Source organism: Callorhinus ursinus, unplaced genomic scaffold (assembly GCF_003265705.2).
Source record: "Callorhinus ursinus isolate GAN/ISIS: 27379988/994484 unplaced genomic scaffold, GSC_fseal_2.0 scaffold8, whole genome shotgun sequence".
Lineage (NCBI taxonomy): Eukaryota > Metazoa > Chordata > Mammalia > Carnivora > Otariidae > Callorhinus > Callorhinus ursinus.
Window position 1 is genome coordinate 43,580,273 of NW_027397070.1, and position 19,444 is coordinate 43,599,716.

Below are 19,444 nucleotides of genomic sequence, written 5' to 3' on the forward strand. Positions count from 1 at the left end.
AAGAGCCAGGCTTGGAAATAGGTGGGAATCTGGGCCACTCCAAGGCCTAAGAAGCAAGATAGACAAGAATGGCCTTATGGTGGACAGAGTGCACGGGAGGGCAGAATCCTACCCTTCACCTTTTTCGTTTCATTCTGCTGGAGATTCGGGTTCCAGGGAGGCCTTGCAGATGGGCCCAGCCAGAGGCACAGGCTTGCTCCTGAGCCAGGGATAGGCCCTGTCAGGCTGTATTTGGGAGGAGTTGATGCCTCAAAAGGAAACCTGAGCGCTGTTAGGAAGGGGGCAGAAATGGTAGAAGCTCCCAGAACAAGAAAAGTCCTTTCAGAGGTGTCACTACTTGGTGGCAATTGATTATGGAGCCAATCACCCCGGTGTCCTTTATTCTCTACAACCTCTGCTCTAGTAATTCTCTCTGTTACTTCTTGCCAAATTGTCATTTTTGCCTTGAGTTTCCCACACTGTCGCACAGAACCAGCCCTATGAAGATATTCTCAAAACCCAGCCAATGGCCCCGCATTGCCTGCAGGAAAAAGTCCACATTTCTTGGTGGGCATCAAGCCCTGGCCTTACCTGGTTTTCCATCCTTGCTTTTCATTTTGACCCCCACCCTCGCCAAATATGCCCACGTGACACTGGGCACATTTCCAGACTTTGTCTTCCCAGCCCGGGCCTGTCATGTCACCATACCATTGCTGGAACTTGAGCCCACTCCCTTCGCGCCCATCACCCAGGATCTCTCCACATCCTGAAATCCTCCTGACTGTCTGCACTTCACCTGGTCCTTCCAGTCAATAGGCTCATCCCACGTGCCCCACATCCCATGGCCTGTGACACTGAGCCAAAACTATAGGCCGGGGATCCATGGCTCCCCTGGAAGGCTTAGTTACTCTGGAGCTATCTGTAAGCAGATTCTACCCTTACCTGGTCTGGGCTCTAGGCTCAGCGATGCTGACTTGAGCCTCTTACCCTGGCTCCACCGGGCTAGGGATCTGTCTGTGGTGCTGTGGGCCTCTGTGTATCCACCCCTCTGACTCAGCCTCCTAGTGTCCCTGTCTCTTCCCGGGATCTCACATAGGAACTCTCTGCCTTGGCCTTGGCCCAGGTGAAACTGTCATTATGAATGGCATCTGCCCAGGCCACTTGGCTCCTCCTTGGTTCCTCCTCCCTGAAGCCTTTCTTGGTTTCTCCAGGGCTAACTAAGCGTGCTCTCTCTCTCGCAAAAAAAAAAAAAAAAAAAAAAAAAATTCATCTTTCTATTTACATTTTTTTCAAATTGCCTTCATATATGTCAGATTACAGCCCTCCTTGAAGAAGGTGGAGCGGACCAGGTTTTATCCTCAGGTGGGAGATGAAATAACCCAAGTTCAGAGAGGAGCAGTGATTTCCCAAGGCTGCACAGCTATTCGTGGCAAAGACAGGACAAGTGCCTGGGTCTAACTTTCACTTCGCACCTGTCTGGAATTTTGCACCTGTCTGGAATTCCATAGCCCACTATTACTTGGGAATATTCACCTCTTCTGGAACCGTCTTTCGTCAGATCCATACTGGGAGCCCTGGATTCCAACACTTGCCCTTCAGCTTGGTGACAGCCAGAGATCAGGGCCAAAGGCGGCCTTCACAGAGATGACAGTTCTCTTTGCCTGCCCCTTCCACCCTGAGAAACAGGGCTTGGCACGTCTGACCTCTGCAGTGCTGTTTGGGTTACCAAATCTCTGCAGATTCTCCTTCTGAGCATCTGAGAGGCTGTCTTAGCTCAGGCTGCTCTAACAGAATACCATAGACCCAGTGGCTTAGAAACTAGAGGCATTTATCTCTCTCAGTTCTGGAGGCTGGGAAGTCCAAGGTCAAGGTGCTGGCAAATTTGGCTCCTGGTCGAGGATCCGTTTCCTGGCTCGCAGGCACCGGGCTGCCTTCTGTGTCTTCACATGGCGGCAAGAGAAAGTTCTGGTCTGACTGCTTCTTCGGACCCTAATCCCACGATGGGGTCTCCACCCTCCAGACCGCATCTAAACCTAATTACCTCCCCGAGGGCCCCCCCCTTCTAATACCAATCACACTGAGGGGTAGGGCCTCAACATATGAATTTGGGGGTAGGGGAGACACATTTGGTCCATGACAGAAGATGTCAGTTCTTGCATCCACAAGCTGCAGAGCATAGAGCCTGGGTCTCTCTTGCCTAAAGGATTTGGTAGAGTCAATGTTGCCACCCAAGGGAGAGAAAACGAAGCCTGGAGGACTGAGCACTAATGCTGCGGGCTGGATATTCAGCTGGACACGGGAATTGGAGCGCCGTGCCTTTAAGAAGGATGAGGGCACATCTCTGGGGGTGGAGCCCGGCAAAGGGCTTGGAAGTTGCTAGGACCTGCCTTTGTGGAGACCAGGCCTGGCGGTTCTGGTTTGCAGCTCTGGCACCACTCAGGGCCCTGCTCCCCGCCTTCCCTGCTGCCACACGACTCAGCCTTGGCACCGGTGAGCACCCTCCCACCCACACACCCACGAGCTCTCTCTCTGCCGTCTTTCCAAGCCCAGCGCTGACGGCTGTCATTCCCAAACTCTTCTCCAGGCCTTTCTTCTTCAAGTTCAGGCCCTTCTCTTTGATTAAGAGCAGCTTCTCCACATGGTCCCTTTCCTGCCTGTTGGCCTGTGGTGGGGGGGAGGGGTGTGTGTGTGCAGCTGAAAGTGAGGAAGAAACCTGGTTTTCCAGACTGACCTTCCTGGGTGAAGATGAGCCACCCCGGCTGCTGGCTGAGCATGTGCTGTGAATCTTTGTGTGTGTATGTGTGTGTGTGTACACACTGGACAAGCTGGAACTGAGGACTCTCTGGAAAGGGGCGAGGGGGTCCTAGGCTTCCAGCATTCCAGGTGTGTGTGGTAGGTGCTCAGAAAAACCTGGCAAGGATGAAGAACCGCAGGTTAATGGAAGGACTGGCCTGAAGAGTGGAGACACTTGCATTCTCTCTCCAGCTCCCCCTGTAGCTTTTTCGCAACTCCCTTGGCTTCCAGAGGCATTCTCATTCTAGAAAAGAGGCAAACAGGCCCATCCTCGCCTCCTCTAGCTACCTACCATAAGACCAATTCGATGCGTGATGAGACATTTTCTTCCAAGGACCAGTGAGCGGAATCAGGTGGGTGGAAGTTACAGGGAGGCAGATTTCAGATCAAAATCAGGAGGACCTTTCCATTTCCCAAAGTCCCTTCTATAGATTCCTAGTCCCCCAGGGAAACTTCTGCTCTGGGAACTTGTCAAGCCTCACTTGTGGGTCATCTGATAGTAGTCCTGCCTGAGCGAGCAGGACTGTCCCCTCTGAAATGTAACAGTCTGCATTTTGGTGGATGCGGAGGGGCTTTGGAAAGAATCTGTATGGGGCTGCTCAGTGTGTTGGGTTTTCTGTGCCATTTCCAGAAGCCTGGCCAAGTCTTCTCCTGGGATGGGAGTTGGGTTCTGAGAGCCAGGGAGAGCCAGCCGATGGCCTGGTTTCTGGTGTCAGAGAATTGCCTTGCCATTTTCAGGGGCACCTTGAGTCGAGAGCTTCAGAGTCCGCAAAGTGCATTGATGGAAGGCACAGGCCCTTTCTGCCTTGGGCCTCAGCGGGCTGACTCCAGTGGGAGCCACCTCCCCGCCCTGCAGAGTGGCACAGAGAGGAGTGCGGCGGTGGGGCAGGCCATTCGGCCCGTTGTGCTGCAGGTGCTCAGGCAGGGAGGCGTGGTGCCCTACAGGACATCTGACCCGGCAAAGCTGGGAAGAGACGAGTCCCCCCGGCCTTCCAGGTGGTTCTTAGACTATGATCAAAGGAAACATTTTTTCCCACCTCTTTCAAAGCCTGCCCTTCAGCTCCAAGACAGAATGAGACCCTCTCCTTCTACTCTGTAGTGGTCTCTTTTTTTTAGGATTCTGCTCCGTTCCGTAAGAATTGACCCGGTGCAGAAGGGCCCTGTTGGCCGTAGGCTCCTGCTCCCAGCACCCCCTGCAGGAGCCCCCTGCTCTCCTCCCCACCCTACACACCCTCCAGTCCCTGCCTGTCTCTCTCCCAAGCAGGGGAGATTGTCTCCTTTAACTTGGGGAGGATACAATATTTTTGGTAGGGAAAAAGTTGGAAGAGATGAAGGGGATAACAGATATCCCCTTTTTTAGCGGGTCCTATAGACTGGTGGAGAGCCCAGTTTGGGGGCAGGGTGGGTAGGGAGGGCAAAGGCTGGAGCTCAAGGGGATGGGTCCGGAAGGCTGAGCACAAGTCTAACTGCCTGATGGAGAGAAGATGCCTGGTGGCAAGGGTGGGAGGACCCCAGCCCCCTCTGGTGCCCTGAGGTCCAGACAGGTTGGGGATATCAGAGACCACCTCAGGTGTTGATGTGACCACGGCCGGGGTGGGGCGGGGCGGGAGGGGGAAACACCAGCAGGGGGCGGGGCAGCCAGCGCTGAGGAGGAAGAGCGGGGCTTCCCAGGGAGACGCTTGGAGCTCTCCGGGGGTAGGAAAGGGGAAAGAGCAACCTCAGGCCACTTTAAGAAGCAGCTCTTTGGTTACGGAAGGAGAGTAACCTGCTCCTTTCATTGCTTTCTCCTGAGAGAGAAAGAAACATGTTTACAGACTGAGGAGGAGCTCACAGAAAGGCCGAAGTTGAGCAATTGGGAGAAAGGACACGATGGATCAAAGACACAGGGAGGGCAGGCAAAGGCCTTTACGCCACCACGAAGGGGAAGGGGAAGGTTGCTCCCAGCCACACCCCACCGCAGCGGGGGGCTTGGGGAAGGGGGAAGTGGCTGTGGTGGGGCTGAGGGGCCTCTGGGCATAAAGATGTGCGGGTGCCACCACACCCAGTTGTGAGCCTCCGCTGGGAATAGAAAGGGGGCACCTGGGGAAATGGCACGAGAATCACCAGGTAGGACTTTCCCCCTACCCCCATGTAGGGGATGGGGGAGGCTGGTCTGCAAACGCAGGACACCCAGCTCTGGCTCTGTTCCTAACTCGGTAATGATAGGATATTGGGCAAACAGGAAACTCGGGATTTCCACTGGCTGGTTGGTAGAGCTGGTGAAAACTCACTGGCCCAGCTTAGGAGCTGATGAAGGTGGGGAGAGCTGGCTGGAGACTCACTGCTGCTCTTAGGAAAAGCAGAGTGTGTTATTAACGGCACTACCCACTGCTTTGAAGAGCAGATATTCATGACAAAGCAAACTGCCCAAGGCCCAGCAAATTGTTTCCTAGGGAGGCAGTGTCCAGTGGAAACAATGAAGATCCAGTGTTCAGGATACCTGGAGCCCAGCCTGACTTGCCTCTGAAAGCTGTGGGACTTTGCTTAGGTCATTGCAACCTCTGGCCTCAGTTTCCCCTTCTCAGTGGGTGGGGGGTGGTAATATTTCTGGCCAGCTGAGAGGGAGGGCAGCTCCACATCGTCTAGTAAGGGAGCAGCTTCAGAGGAGTTAGACCTTTCCAAAAAGTGCAGGAAGAGAGTCAAGAGTGAGAGTCTCATCTCCCCGCCCTCTGCAATAAGCACAAACATCCCACAGTCTGTGCCCCCAGCACACACAGCCTCCCGTCTGCCCCTGGTCACATGCTCCAATCCCTGCACCAGCTTCTGTTGCCGCTGCCCCCAGCCCAGCTCCCGGGGCAGAACCGTGGCCAGCACAGTACAGGCTGTGCTTGCTGGTTCCCCGGCTGCACCCACAACGGAACCAGAGTGGCCCCGACTCACTGGCTGCAGGCAGCTTGTTCTCTGCCCCCTACGGGGACTGGGATTGATTTAGCCTGTTTCCGTGGCAGCGCTGGCAGCATCTGCTTCCCCACGAGGCTGAGTGAGTCACGGCCACCCACGCTAACCCTTGGCACAGCACAACCCTGCCAGGAGCGCGGGTAAGAAGATGGCAGAGCACTTTGCACTGTCTGGAGGTTTCCCACGCTGGGTCTCAGGCCTGGTGCAGATGGTGCGCTGGGCACAGGGGCCTGGGCAGGGCTGACCCACCCAGAAACTGGGTGGGCTCTACCAGTGGGAGATGTTAGAGATCGGCCTCCGCTGCCTCCAGAGTGGCTCACCCTGGTGGCGGCCAGCAGCTGCAAGGCCCTATGGGAGAGGACTGCAAGTTTCCGGACTCAAAGTCCAGTGCTCTTTTTACTTCCCAATGACTAGCTCTCAAACATGTTTTCCCTGGCCACCTCTGCACCCAGATGGGCCCCAGGTTCCTTCTGGCTCTCATCCCGGGACCTTCCTGTATGATACATGTCTGCCCTCCCCTCTGGGCAGCAACCCTCACTCTGGATTCTTTCCCAGGCCCTCCCCTCCCTGAAACTTACCTTTCCGTCTTCCCGATCTGGGTAATCTGAAAGAAGGCATGCATCCTCTACAGTTAATGGATGGTAGCAGGTTATAGTGTTACTCTCAAGGTATCACACTTAAGCTTGGCTTTGAGAGACCGAGCATCACAGTCTAAGGGATGGATCAGCAGCGGCAGCATCATGTGGGAACTTACTAGAAATGCAAATTCTCAGACCCCACCCCGGATGCACTGTGTCTCAAACTCTGGAGGTGAGCGCTGACAAACTGCTTGCACAAGCCCTCCAGGTGATACAGATACATGCCGTGTTTGATAATCCCTGGTCTAAGGAAATGGATCCAAGCAGTGTCTTCCTGACCCTGTGAGGAAGGGAATGTTTTGGTCCGTATCTTTGACCATACTCAGAGCACAGCTGTGAGGATCTCTCTCTGTTTTGTGTGAGCCACACTGGGGGGCTTGGATGGGCAAAGACCCCGATTGCTCAACATGGTGGGGGGCTAGAGTTTTCCTAAATCATGTCCTTCCTCCAGATTGTTTGCATCCCATGGAAAGAAACTGGTGTGTTTTTTTCCTATGTGGAAAAGGGCAGCATTACCTCCCCCACCGCAGAGAGGACCTTGGGGGTAGAAGGAAACCCACCCATTGGCAGTGAACAAGCCGGCCAAGGTGGCCAGGCCCAGGGCCCACTGGAGTCCATTACTGAAGAGCTGAGGGATTCCAGCTGAAGGAAAAAGCACTGGTAATACTTACTCATCAATGTGCATTACTCTTTTGTCTATCAGGTTTTGTTTTTAGCATTTGCTGATCGCCCCTGTGCTGGGCCCAATAACTGGCCCAGGGGCCTGAACTTGAAAGAGCTCATCAGCGGGTGGGAGCATTTAGTCAGAATAGATTAGGATCTACCCAGGGAGCAAACAACCCCAAAGTCTCTGTGCCTTAACGGAACATAACAAAGGCTTAGCCTGCACATGATTCCTATGAAGATCTGTTCTCCACAGAATCGCTCAGGGGTTCCGAATCCACGTCTTGTAGCTACCTAAGTGACTGCCACAGCAGCAGAAAAAGCTGGAGAGAGCCAGGCACCCGCCCAGAAGTGAATCCTGGCACTTCTGCTGGTCACGGAACAGAATTAGTCTCGTGGCCCTGCCTAACCTCAAGCAGGAGCATGCAAGAAGCATACACAGAAAGGAGAGAAAAATGGATATAGTCAGATATGAAAAGATGTTACTGCATGGAGAAAGACCACTCATTTACGCCTTTACTTACTCTTTAATAAATGTTGCCAGAATGCTTACCACGTATCAGGCATTGGGCCAGACCCTGGGGATAGCCTATCACCAGTGCAACTGCTCTTGCATAATCCCGGGAGCACCATTAGCAGTGTATTCTGTAGGAATAGCGCCCCCTGGAGTTGTGTGATGCAGGAGCCCTGCTTTTATTTTTCTTGTTTAGGTTATGTTTTGTCATTATTATCTGCCTTCCACACCAGAAGGAAAACTCTGAGAGCAGGGATTTTCATCTGAGTTGCTCACTGCTCCATTTTTTAGACATTTAGCACAGTCCCTGGGGGGCTTGGCCAATACTTGTTGAGTGATTAAAAATGGATAATTATGAACTGTTTCCCACCAGTCCCTGCCCTCGAAAAGTTTATAATCTGCGTCAAGAGTTGTATACACAATTAACTAAAGGATAAAAAGAAATGTCATGCCAGATAGGGTGAGATCCATGCCAGGTAAAAATCTGGGCCATAGAGCTTGGGAAGACAGGCTAAAGGTCATCTTAACCACAGGTGGGGCCAGGGATGCTTGCAGGGGAGAAACGAAGGTCCAGACAGGTTAATGGGCCCAACGGAGGGTGAGATGCAAAGCAGGAGGGAGGACCCTGCCATATCTCCGGGTCTGGTGTTTTCTCCTCCCCACACCGGCCATTAACCTATCTGTGCAGCAGTCTGGGTCTCCAACGATGGTCATGTCTAACCATTGCTCCTCAGGAGTTCAAAGCCCCCTCTTACCCCCTCAGGCGCCGAGCCTCAGAATTTGGTTCGCTTTTGGGGTTTCGCGCCTGTCTGCCGGGAGAGGTGGGATGTGTGTGGGTGGGGTGGGCCCTCCCTCCCCTCTCCCCTCCCCCCTCCCCCTTCCCCTCCCCCCGCTCTCCTCCCTGCCCCCCTCTACCTCGAAGCACCCCCCCCCCCCCTCCCCGGCACCAGCTGCCCAGACAGCCTCACAGAGCAGGTAGCAAGTCACAAGGGCATCTGGGAAGGCCCCATCTCAGCAAGGCTAGACAGAGAAAGGTAAAAATGATGGCGAAACCAGAACGTTCCTTGCAGGCAGGAATGGGGCTCATTATTTTCACTTAAGCTTGCAGTGAAAACAATGACATAAGCGTCCATCTGGCTTCCAAAGCACTTTGGAAATGATTCTATCAAAAGTCCATTAATTTTATGGGGTCTCTAAAGACAGGGCACTTTCCACCATTCAGGCTTTGTCACCGTATTGTCCTTCACCCCACCGCTGCCTCACGCCTCCTTGCCTGCTTCCCAGTCCTTTCTCGCCTGCTTGCCTTCCCCTCCTGCAAGCCTCTCCCTCTGACCGGGGCCCAGGCCCAGGTGGCAAACACTTCCTGAGGGCCTGCTCTCCAGGAGGCCCATGCTTGGTGTTGGATGAGCCTGATGAAGGCAGAACCTCAAAGAGCTTTCTGTGACATGGGTGTGGCTCAGTCATGACAACTTCCTAAGGTCCTGCTTTCACCCTGTTCCACCTTCTACCCTCTCCCTCCCCCAAAACACTTGTCTTCCTCAGATTCCCCTGTGCGCCAAGCAATGAGCTGAGAGTCTGCGAGCTCGTTTAATTTTTCACATCGGGGAGATTCTATTAGTGTGTCCATTTTCTAGATAAGGGAAATCAAGGCTCAAAAGGTCATAGAAACTGTCCAAGGTCACGCAGCTAAGAAATGCCCAGCTGGGATCCCTCCCGGTTGCCTGCCTTCTAGATCCATCTTTTTCCTACTGTGCCTCACTGCCTCCACCAAAACCCGGCAGTTGACTGTCCACACTCGGGACAGAAAGAACAAAGAAATGTCTGGGGCTTTAGCACTATCTCGGCCACCCCCTTCCTTTTGAGAGTTAGCATTAAAAAAAAAAAAAAAGTCTAGTGATGTTTTTTCTCAAGACCAGGGATTAGAGATTGATGCCTCCTCATATTCCTGGAGTTTTAAAAACTAGATGTTTTGACCATTTCTCCACCCCCTAGAGAGTAGGAGAAACCTTTCTGATGCTGCCATGTTAGCATTCTGGTCTGACACATGGGCTGTGGCCTCTGCCTCAGAGGTCGTTCCTGGGAATTCTGGAAACTGTACAGATGTTAGGCTGTCTTTTTACAACTTCAGAGGGGGTTTTGCTGGCCTAAGAAGTAAGCGGCACTGCTGGTCTACTGGCAGGCTTGGCTCATGGCCTCTTTTCACCCTATGGTCCCCTAAAAAGGGCGGGAGGTGGCAAAGACCCCCGTGCGGTTTCTGAAGGGTTGCCTCCAGGAAGATGGAAAGCGCTGGAGGGCAGACTGTTGCTTGCCATGTGATTTGTACATTGCATGTAGCTTTCAAGCAGTCTCCTAAACTAACCAAATACCTACAGCTGGATCCACAGTAAGATTTTGTTATTCTGGGGTTTGAGGCTGTCAAGTCTTGACTTGATTTTTTTTTTTTTTTTTCCCCATGTTTCACCACGCTCACCCACTCCAGCCAGCTCAAATTCCCTATGCCAGGAGTATGGAGAGGAGAGGAAGTCAGGACAAAAGTAAGAAGTCCCCAGATGGTCTTTTGGTGTCACCCAGCTCTCTCAGAACGTTTTGGTGCTGACTGCCTCCAGGAACACTGACTCCCTCAGTCTCTTATTTCACTCCTCCATCAGAGCTCTGCAAAACCTTCACACGGAGTTTTGTCTTGAAGGCAGCCTTTGTGGAGCGGTAAGCAGGCCTCCATGAACTGCAGCCTGAAGGGGGCAGCCGTGGGATCCGGGAAGCGTCAGGGATGCCCGCCAGGGCATGGCGAAGCTTGAGGCAAACACCAGGTGCAGGGTAAGGACCCCAGCACCTAAGGGGCCCAGTTCGAGAAAGACTGAGTGACTGGGGCAGGCTATACAAGTAGGGACTCACGTGGTACGGGGCTGAAGATGTTACCCAGCTTCAGCAGTCCAGGCAGGGATTTGTTACCTCATCCTTGGCTTGTGCTTTAGAGTGAAGGCTTAATATTTGAGCCCTAGAAGCAGCAAGAGTAACTCAATGCTAAGTGGCAGGAAATGGAAGTTGAGCTACTGATATATCCCCAGCTAACTTCCGGCAGGCCAGACCCATGATTTTATCTGCCCAGCTCTTCTCCACCCTCACCCCTACCCTATCCCCAGGTGGTGTACCCTCTGCACAGTTACTTCCCCACCCAAGCATGGCTTCTAGAGACTCATCAGCTCTTTAGTACGACATAACCTTTCCCCTGGGCCCCAGTTAACCAGTCCAAGAGAGTCATCTGACCAAAGAGAGGCCAACCAGGGCCCTTCTTAGAGATGTTCAAACTTAGGACCCATGATGTGACTTCAGCAGACACTGTTAAGGCCCAGTACGTATCCCCTCACCTTTACTCTCTGTTCCGACTTCTTATGACTAATTTTCTTTAATGGGTTCTTTTGCACAATCTATTGACCAACAGGTTCTCCAAATGGTTAATGTGCCATTGATAATCCGATGTGTTGTTCTTTCTCTTAGGCCTTGCTCTTGTTAACAGCCAAACGATCAAGAAGGATTGAGTCATTTTCTTTATTGGGTTTCACATAGCTTCTTTCAGAGCGGTCAAGAGATTCTTCATTTTGAAGCAAAAGGCTTCCTTTCAACACTATTTCTCCCCAACTTCCAGAATATTTCCTGGAATTCAGAGCTGCCCAGTGGCCTTTTTTATATCAATACTTGAGCAGAACCTTCCCTAATTTCAGTTAAACCCCTCAAGCTACGAGTTAGGTGAACATAGGGTAAGCTGTCTTTTTAAAGAAACAGATGGATTCTAACATAGAACCGTATTTCCTATTTTTGTGCTGTGCACTTATTTTATCTACTAGATTGTAAACTTTTGGAGGAGGAGAAGTGTCGAATATCTTTGTTTCCCTTGGATCCCAACACTTACTCAATATTCAATAAATACAAGTTTAATACATAAATGGATCAATCACATTCCTTAGGTTAAATATAAAAATGAGTTAAGTATCATTAATCAAATAGATAATCCCACTAAGATACATTTTAAAGTGTACTGTTCTATATTAGAGTGGTTTTAAAATAGATCCCAATATAAATAACATTGGGCAAAACAAATCGGTACTTTTCTTTTGCATCTAGTTCAGGGGCACAGAAATTCCTACCACCTTGAGGGTGCGAGGAAATTGGAGCGCCCAGGCAGAGAAAAAAATGTGCTATAAATGTATACCTTGATACTACTTGTGGGCTGGTGAGCTGGGTGAGGTGCATATACATGGACGGATAAACGCCTAGGATTCTGGGTGGCTCAGTGGAAGCATAGAGGGGGCAGAGATCCTTTGGTCCCCATTGCCTCTCCAGGCCTGAAGTGTTCCCAATCGTATCCTGCTTTAGAATAGGGCAGGTGGCTGGAGGGCCTCGGGTGCTCTGGCCCACCCAACATCCATCCCACCCTCTTCTGGTAACAGCACGCGGATTTTCTGCTGGGGACGCACCCTTCCCTGACTCGCAGCGCTTGTGTCGTCATGCTCCTGCTCTAAAAGTGGACACGTGCCCCCGTCCCGGCCAAACGGTGGGGGCCGTCTCCCCGGCCACACTGTGGATTTGAGAGGAGCCCAGCCACTCAGCCCAGGAGGTGTCTGGAAGTGAGGAAAGAGGCACTCTTTTCCCGCAGGCTAAACCCAGAGATTCGGGGTGAAGCCAGGGGGTGAGGGGCACTGAAGGGGGGAGTTGGTGCCTGAGAATAAAACCAACTTGGGGTGGTCCAAGGAAGCCGCACAGACTTTACTCAATGGATTGCCCCAACCGGGACATTGCCTCCTCTGAAACCAGATCGAGGGGGTTCTCAATGCAGCGAAAAGTCCTCTGCATGAATACAACCGCTAATGGTCCGGCCAATGAGAACAGGGAACCGAGGGAGGGCAGACTCTGCCACTGCGTCACGTGACTGTGGTGCCAGTCTGGAAAGGCTCCACATCCGTGCCTTCCCCGTTTTCTCCCCTGACGGCATCTCACACCCGGGCAACAGTCCTTGAGAGGCTGCCCGCAAAGCCCAAGAGCCTCGAGGGCCCGGCTCGCCCGTGTGCGGCAGCGGAGCTGCCGGGGGGGGGGGGGGGGGGGCTGCGAGTACACTTAAATACGTTCAGAGCCATTTTTAGACTTTTTATTCTATAGACCAGAAACTTGCTGAAATTAGGAGGCATTTGAAGTGGCTCTTCAAGCCCAGAAGAGACTGCGGCTATATTTAAAAGCCCAGCAGCTGGTTGTTTGGGCTTCTGTCTCACTGTTATGTAATAAACACAATGTTCATCTTTGGGGGCCCCCAACACTGGTTGAGAAGGAGGAAGACAGCAGCCTCACAGAGATGCGTGCCCTGGAAATGCTTTGTAGAGGTTGGGAAGGAGGTAATAGAGCTTTCTGTGTTAAATAGTGTTAAAAATAACAGCGTGTGTACAGCAGATCTTAATTACTACGTAAATTCCCGAAGGAACCAGTAGAAACGAAAATGGAAAGGAGGTGGTTTATTCATATAAGGGGGAAATGTAATCAACAACCAAATAGAAGCTGTTTTTAAGACAAAGAGACCCAGCGGTGTGGACGGATCTGTTGCAGAAAGGAGATTGTATTAGTTTTCTATGCTGTGTAACAAATTACGGTAAACTTTATTGGTTTGAGACAGTGCAGATTTATGATCATTCAGGTCTGTCGATCAGAAACCCTGTCATGGTGTGGCTGTGTTCTCTGCTCCGGGTCTCAGGAGGCTGAAATCCAGGTGTCAGCTAGGAGGAACCACATCTGAAGCATGGGGTCCTCTTCTGCACTCACATAGCTTTGGGCAGAATTTAGTTGCCTTTGGTTGTAGGACTGAGGTTCCCATTTTTTGTTGGCTATCTCTGGGCACTGCCCTCAGGACCTAGAAGTCTCCCACATCTCACCATGTGTCTCCTTCCACAGGCTCTCTCACAACATAGCTGTTAGTTCCTTCAAGGCCCCAGCAAAATCTTTCTCATGCTTCCAGTCTCTCTGCCTTCTTCCAACTGGGACCTCTAGACTCTCTTTTAAGGAGCTCATCTGATTAGGTCAGGCCCACCCATCTCCAGGAAGGAGATTATACAGGACACGCACATTGTGGGGACAAAAATCTTGGGGGCTGTCTTAGAATTCCTTCGACCTCAGTGATCAAACTTCTGTACAAAAGCAGATCCCCCAAACATGTAATCTTAATACACTACTGTTATGGACTGAATGTTTATGTTCCACGAGAATGGCTAACCTGCATTGTGATGGTATTTGGAAGAGGGGTCCTTCAGGAGGTGATTAGGTTTACATAAGGTCATGAGGGTGAGGCTCCCACAGTGGGACTGGCCTCTTTATAAGAAGAGGTGGAGAGGCCAGAGCTCTTTACCTCCCTCATGTGAAGGCACAGGGAGAAGGCGGCCATCTGCAAGTCAGGAAGAGGGCTCTCACAAGGGACTGACTTAGCCCACACCTTGATCTTGGACTCCAACCTCCAGAACTGTGAGAAATAAATGTCAGACTGTGGTATTTTGTTATAGCAGTCTGAACTGACTAAGACAATACCGAAGGTCACATGAATTTACCTCAATATGAGCCTTCTAGAAAGCAGGCCCTCCAAAGACTGTGAAAACATCCAGTATATAGAGTTTTCCAATGAGCATGTCCTTCCCTGTACACCTTATTTGTTTGTGTTTTTATTCATTCAACACTTAGCTCCTGTTCTCCTTTCAGCACTGTGCTTGACCCCAGGGCCAAGTCTTTTTCCTTTACTTCCGTGCACAGTCTGGAGCTGAACCACTCTCCTGTAGGTTGTCTAGAATTTCTCTCATCTGGCTAAGCATCTCCTGGCTCTATTCTGGGTGTTCAGGGGGCCCTGTCGAATCGTGGACACAAGGGCAACCGAGCCCAGCGCCCTCAGCCCCAGAGCTGAGCCCGGGAAAGGAGACCATCCCCAAGGCCTCTTGTTCGGGGTCTTTCAGGCTCTTTTAGGCTCTTCTGGTGAAACCTTCTCCACTTACTGGTCTCTACCCTCCAGCTGAGTGGGAAAATGAGCCCCATGTGAAAGCGGTTGTGGGACTGGGAGCCTTGCCATAGCCTCAGTCAGGTTAAACTTCCTTAAGTAACTGAGAACAGACCTGAGTGAGATTTCTTAGGGCATTTCTCTGTGCTGAGTGCTTAACCAGGAAGAATGTTAAACAGGGTACCGAGCTGAGGGCAAATAGCTGTGACCAATTCCCTAACCTCAATCACAGAAGGGACTTGAGGGGTTGGACCTTGGGGTCCCCAGTGTCACCACAACTAGATCTGCCTCTTCCAGAATCCTTTGCACAATAGCAGAGCTATTGTGAAGACTTCCCTCACCCCCACCCTCATGCCTCAAGCAAATAAGATGTTTACTTCCAGCACTAGAAGAAGGAGGGGGTACAGGCAGAAATGGGAGGAATGCTGACCGTAACTAACCTAAGTCAGATTGCTGGGCTGGCCACTAACCAGGGCTCTGCCTTGCTCTCTGAGGCCAGGAGAAGCAAGAGGCTGGATCTCTGCACAGTACTCGGAATGTTAAAGCTCGGATCCGAAGCTTAGCCACCCCCTGCCCTGAGCTATCATTAATACCTCCCTTTAAGAGGAGGTGACTTGCTGTCGACAACAAAAAGACCTTGAGACTGACCCCTATCTACTGCGTGTCAGAACTGAAGAGGATTTCTTAATTTCTCTCAACTTCCATTTTCTCATCTGAAAAAGTAGGGGTAGTTATACTTGGCTTGCAGGATCTTTTTTGAGACTTAGAAATTGTATACCTGGCACTGTGCTTGGAAACTACCACTCCCTTGAGAAAGAGTTACTACTGCTGTTATTGTTAGCCCTGCCTCTGGGTGTAGATTTGTAATGGATCTGCCACAGCTTGGCTGTGAGTTTGAGAGCAAAGATGGTACCCGTACTGCTGACTGCAATTAGAGTACCTACCGAGAGGAGGGGCTCAGTCTCTGAGTGAGTGTGGAGAGTCTGGAAAGGGACAGCAGCCACTAGGAAATAAGCGTCTACAAGCAATGACTTTTCTGGATCAGTGTTGTCAGATTCTTTGTGTTCAGGACACATCCAAAGAAACAGACATATTCAGACACCTGTGAGTCAGCAATAATTGTAACTCTCTCTTTACTGCTGAAGAACAGTGTCTTTCAATAGCTATAAAAATAATCACTGTGCGGCGCCTGAGTGGCTCAGTTGGTTAAGTGGCCAACTCTTGATTTCAGCTCAGGTCATGGTCTTAGGGTCCTGCAGTTGAACCCTGCAGTTGAACTCCGTGCTCAGCATGGAGTCGGCTTGAGATTCTCTCCCTCTCCCTCTGGCCCTCCCTCCACTCATGCACTCTTTCTTTCTCGCTCTCTAAAGTAAATCAATCTTAAAAAAAAAAAAAGCAATCACTGTGGTCTCACCGTTTATTGGGATGCTTTTGACCCTGTGGTTGAGTGGGTAGCTGTTTACTGCCCTGATCTCCCCCACCAAAGTACACAAGAAGAATTCTTACATGTCCAACTACCACGTTTCACATGGTGTATCGGCCTGCCAGTCTCAGGCAGGCGCTTCAACATTGCCCTTGGAATCCCAGGATTGAACTTTGCAATTTTTATTTGTCAACAGTCCCATAGGTCCTTGACATGTAGTCATTTGTAAGTCATTTTGCTAAGATGTCAATTTTTTAAAACTGGTTTCTTATACAAGTAATACATGAATATATATATACACACACAGACACATATTTAATGCTCAGACAATAGAGAAACACACAGAGAAAAACCTGTAGAAGTCTTCCTCTTTTTGTATCAGTCAGAATAGGTCACATTATACTATAGTAACAACCATCCCCGAATCTCAGTGGCCTGTAGCCACAAGAGCATATTTCTTATTCACACTGCATGTTTTCTCTGAGTCCCCTGCAGCCGTGTTTCTTGCCTTCTTCACTCCAGAACCAAAGCTGATGGAAAAACCTAACTATCTGGAGCATTGTCAATCCTGTGGCAGAAAGAAAAGGACAGGGCAAATGGTGCCCTGACTTCCAGAACTCAGCACAAAAGTGACCAACATCACTTCTCTGACTAAAGCAAGTCATATAGCCATTCCTAAGGTCAACAGCATGGGAATATATCTTCCTACAGAGAGGAGCGTGACACAGAAAAGAAACTGAAACGTTTAGTGAATGAGAACACATCACCACCTCCTCCTAGGATGACTTCTTTCCCAGAGGTAACTACTCTCAACAGTTCAGTCCATTTTCTTACGTATTTGTGTGTCTCTCTCTCTCCATTTATTTATTTATATTTATATAGGGAGAGACATACACACAAACATGGAATATTATGCATATTGCTCTGCAACTTTCTCTGTTCACTTCATACGTCTCAGCGACCTTTCCACTTCAGTACATATAAGTCTGTCCTGCTCTTTCTAACAACTGTGCAGCATTTCATGCCGTAATATCTTTACATTGTTGGTGTACTTTTGGATATTTTCAAAATTGTTTGCTCCTATAAATAATGCCCCGATGATTATCCTCATACAGACACGTATATTTGTGCACACGTGTATTTCTGAGTAACAATTTTCTAGAATTGTTAAAGTAGAGCATGTGTACATGACAGCTTTAAAAGACATTGCCAATTTGCCTTAAAAAATGCTTTCATCAGGATGCCTGGGTGGCTCAGTTGGTTAAGCATCTGCCTTCGGCTCAGGTCATGATCCTGGGTTCCTGGGATCAAGTCCCGAATCGGGCTCCCCGCTCAGTGGAGAGCCTGCTTCTCCTTCTCCTCCCTGCTCATGCTCTATCTCTGTCACTATCTCTGTCTCTCTCAGATAAATAAATAAAATCTGAAAAAAAATGCCTTCAACACACACAGCCATCAGCAATGGAAAAGAGCCCGATTTCCTACATCCTCAACAACTCTTAATATTATCAAACTTTTTCTTTTTTTGGTTGATACGATAAATTTTAAAAGTGGTAGTTCATTATTTTATTGTATTTAATGTGTTTCCTTCTTTATCCGTGAGGTTGAGTATTGCTTGCGTTTATTGTCTAATTTCACATTTTTTTCTGTTGTGAGTTGTCCATTTCCACTCTTTACCCATTCTCTAGTGGTTGTTTTTCCCTTCACATTTGAACGAGCTATTTGATATATTTTCTCGATGTTAATCCTTTGTACTCCTGGTTGTGAATACAAGCATTTCTCATTTACCATCAGGAACTTTCCTCAAAACCAGACACTGAGTGAAATGTTACAGCAGCTCCTCTCCTATCAATTCATCACTACCAACCAATTCTCATTTACCATCAGGAACTTTCCTCAAAACCAGACACTGAGTGAAATGTTACGGCAGCTCCTCTCCTATCAATTCATCACTACCAACCAATTTCCTAAAATACAGAACAATGTCAATATGGGTAACAAATTAGCATGTCAGTTGCACCGAAGGTTGCTTCCTCATGACCAAAGAGTGAATATGACTTTTCACAGATATTTGCATGTGTGTAGTCATGTGACCCGAGTATCATCAATATCTGACTATCCCTTTGTTGACACTGAGTGCTTTTCACAACATCTGCATGTGATTCTGATATTCTTCCAATTATATTTGGAAAGTAACTAGAGAACTCTCCCCATCTCACACACATACCAGTTTGTTTAAAACGTTATATTGAATTTATGGGATGTACAAATAAAATTTTCTATATAAATCTTGGTCCAAAGCACATTGTATTGGAGAGAGATGTATGCTCTGTGAAGTCTGAGTGTCACAGATAGGGGGATTCTGCTGCGGAAAACTTGTCAGGGAGACAGCTTGTAAGGTGTGTCTCTATTTGCTTCCAGTCTGGACATTCTCTCTTAATTTTGATTTTTGGGGTTTTCCCCCTAGCTTTATTGAGTTATAATTGACATGTAACTTTAAGCTGTACAATATGATGATTTTTCTATATATATATATGTTGCATAATAACCACCACAGTAAGGGAAGCTAACACATCCATCACCTCACATAATTTCTGTGTGTGTGTGTGTGTGTGTGGTGAGAACATTTAAGATCTACTTTCAGCAACTGTCAAGTATACAGCACAGTATTAACTACAGTCACCATGCTGTATATTAGATCCCCAGAACTTTTTCCTCTGGTAACTGGAAGTTTGTACCCTTTGACCAACATCTCCCCATTTCTTTCCCTAACAACGACCATTCTACTGTCTGTTTCTGTGAGTTCAGCTTTTTAGATTACACATACAAGTGAGATCATACAGTATTTGTTTTTCTTTGTCTGACTTATTTCAGTTCGTATACTGCCCTCCAGGTCCATCCATGGCTGACATTATCTGGCCGCTGCCTTTGAGCCCGCTGTGTCCAGGGGGATGGACTGAAAACAGAGAACTAGCAGACGAGTTGAGAGTTGCCCAAAGAGAGGGATGCACAGAATACAGAAGGAAAGGGGAGTGACTCTCGTACACACACACACACACACACACACACACACACACACACACACACACACCCTGAGTGAAGATTAGGTGACAACTTAGAACAAGAAGGGCAGCCTGGTCTGAAAGACGGTCTGAAAGCTGCGTGAAGAGTTTTAAGAGAGCTGTGGCCAGCTGGTGGCTGCCAATCTGGGCCAGGTATCTCCTGGCCATGGGCTGCCCCCAGCTGGCCTGTAGGTCCTCCTCATTTCTTCAGAGGGCTTCACCCTCAGAGACCAAGCCCTTGTGCCCCAGCCAGGGCTACTCAAACTGCCTGCTCAGCCACACCAAGCTACTTGAAGCCTCATCCCCGAACCCTGGGGAGACACAGCCAGTCCCACCCTGGGGAAATGGGTTATTTCTCAGCTGTCCCCAGCTTTATCTTTAAAACGGAAGCAAAGTTTGTGTTCCACATCATGTATCTGTGCT

At 49.6% G+C, this 19,444-nt stretch overlaps 1 protein-coding gene across 3 annotated transcripts in view; it reads left to right on the forward strand.

Annotated features, from left to right (window-relative positions):
* Positions 1 to 2,351: 2,351 nt before the first annotated feature.
* The window catches only part of SIPA1L1 (signal induced proliferation associated 1 like 1), a 463,818-nt gene continuing 446,725 nt past the window's right edge, over positions 2,352 to 19,444 (forward strand). For all 3 annotated transcript variants that reach the window (XM_073895440.1, XM_073895444.1, XM_073895465.1), the window contains exon 1: positions 2,352 to 2,469. The gene's annotated coding sequence lies outside the window, so the exon portion shown is untranslated. The remainder of the gene's footprint in view (positions 2,470 to 19,444) is intronic.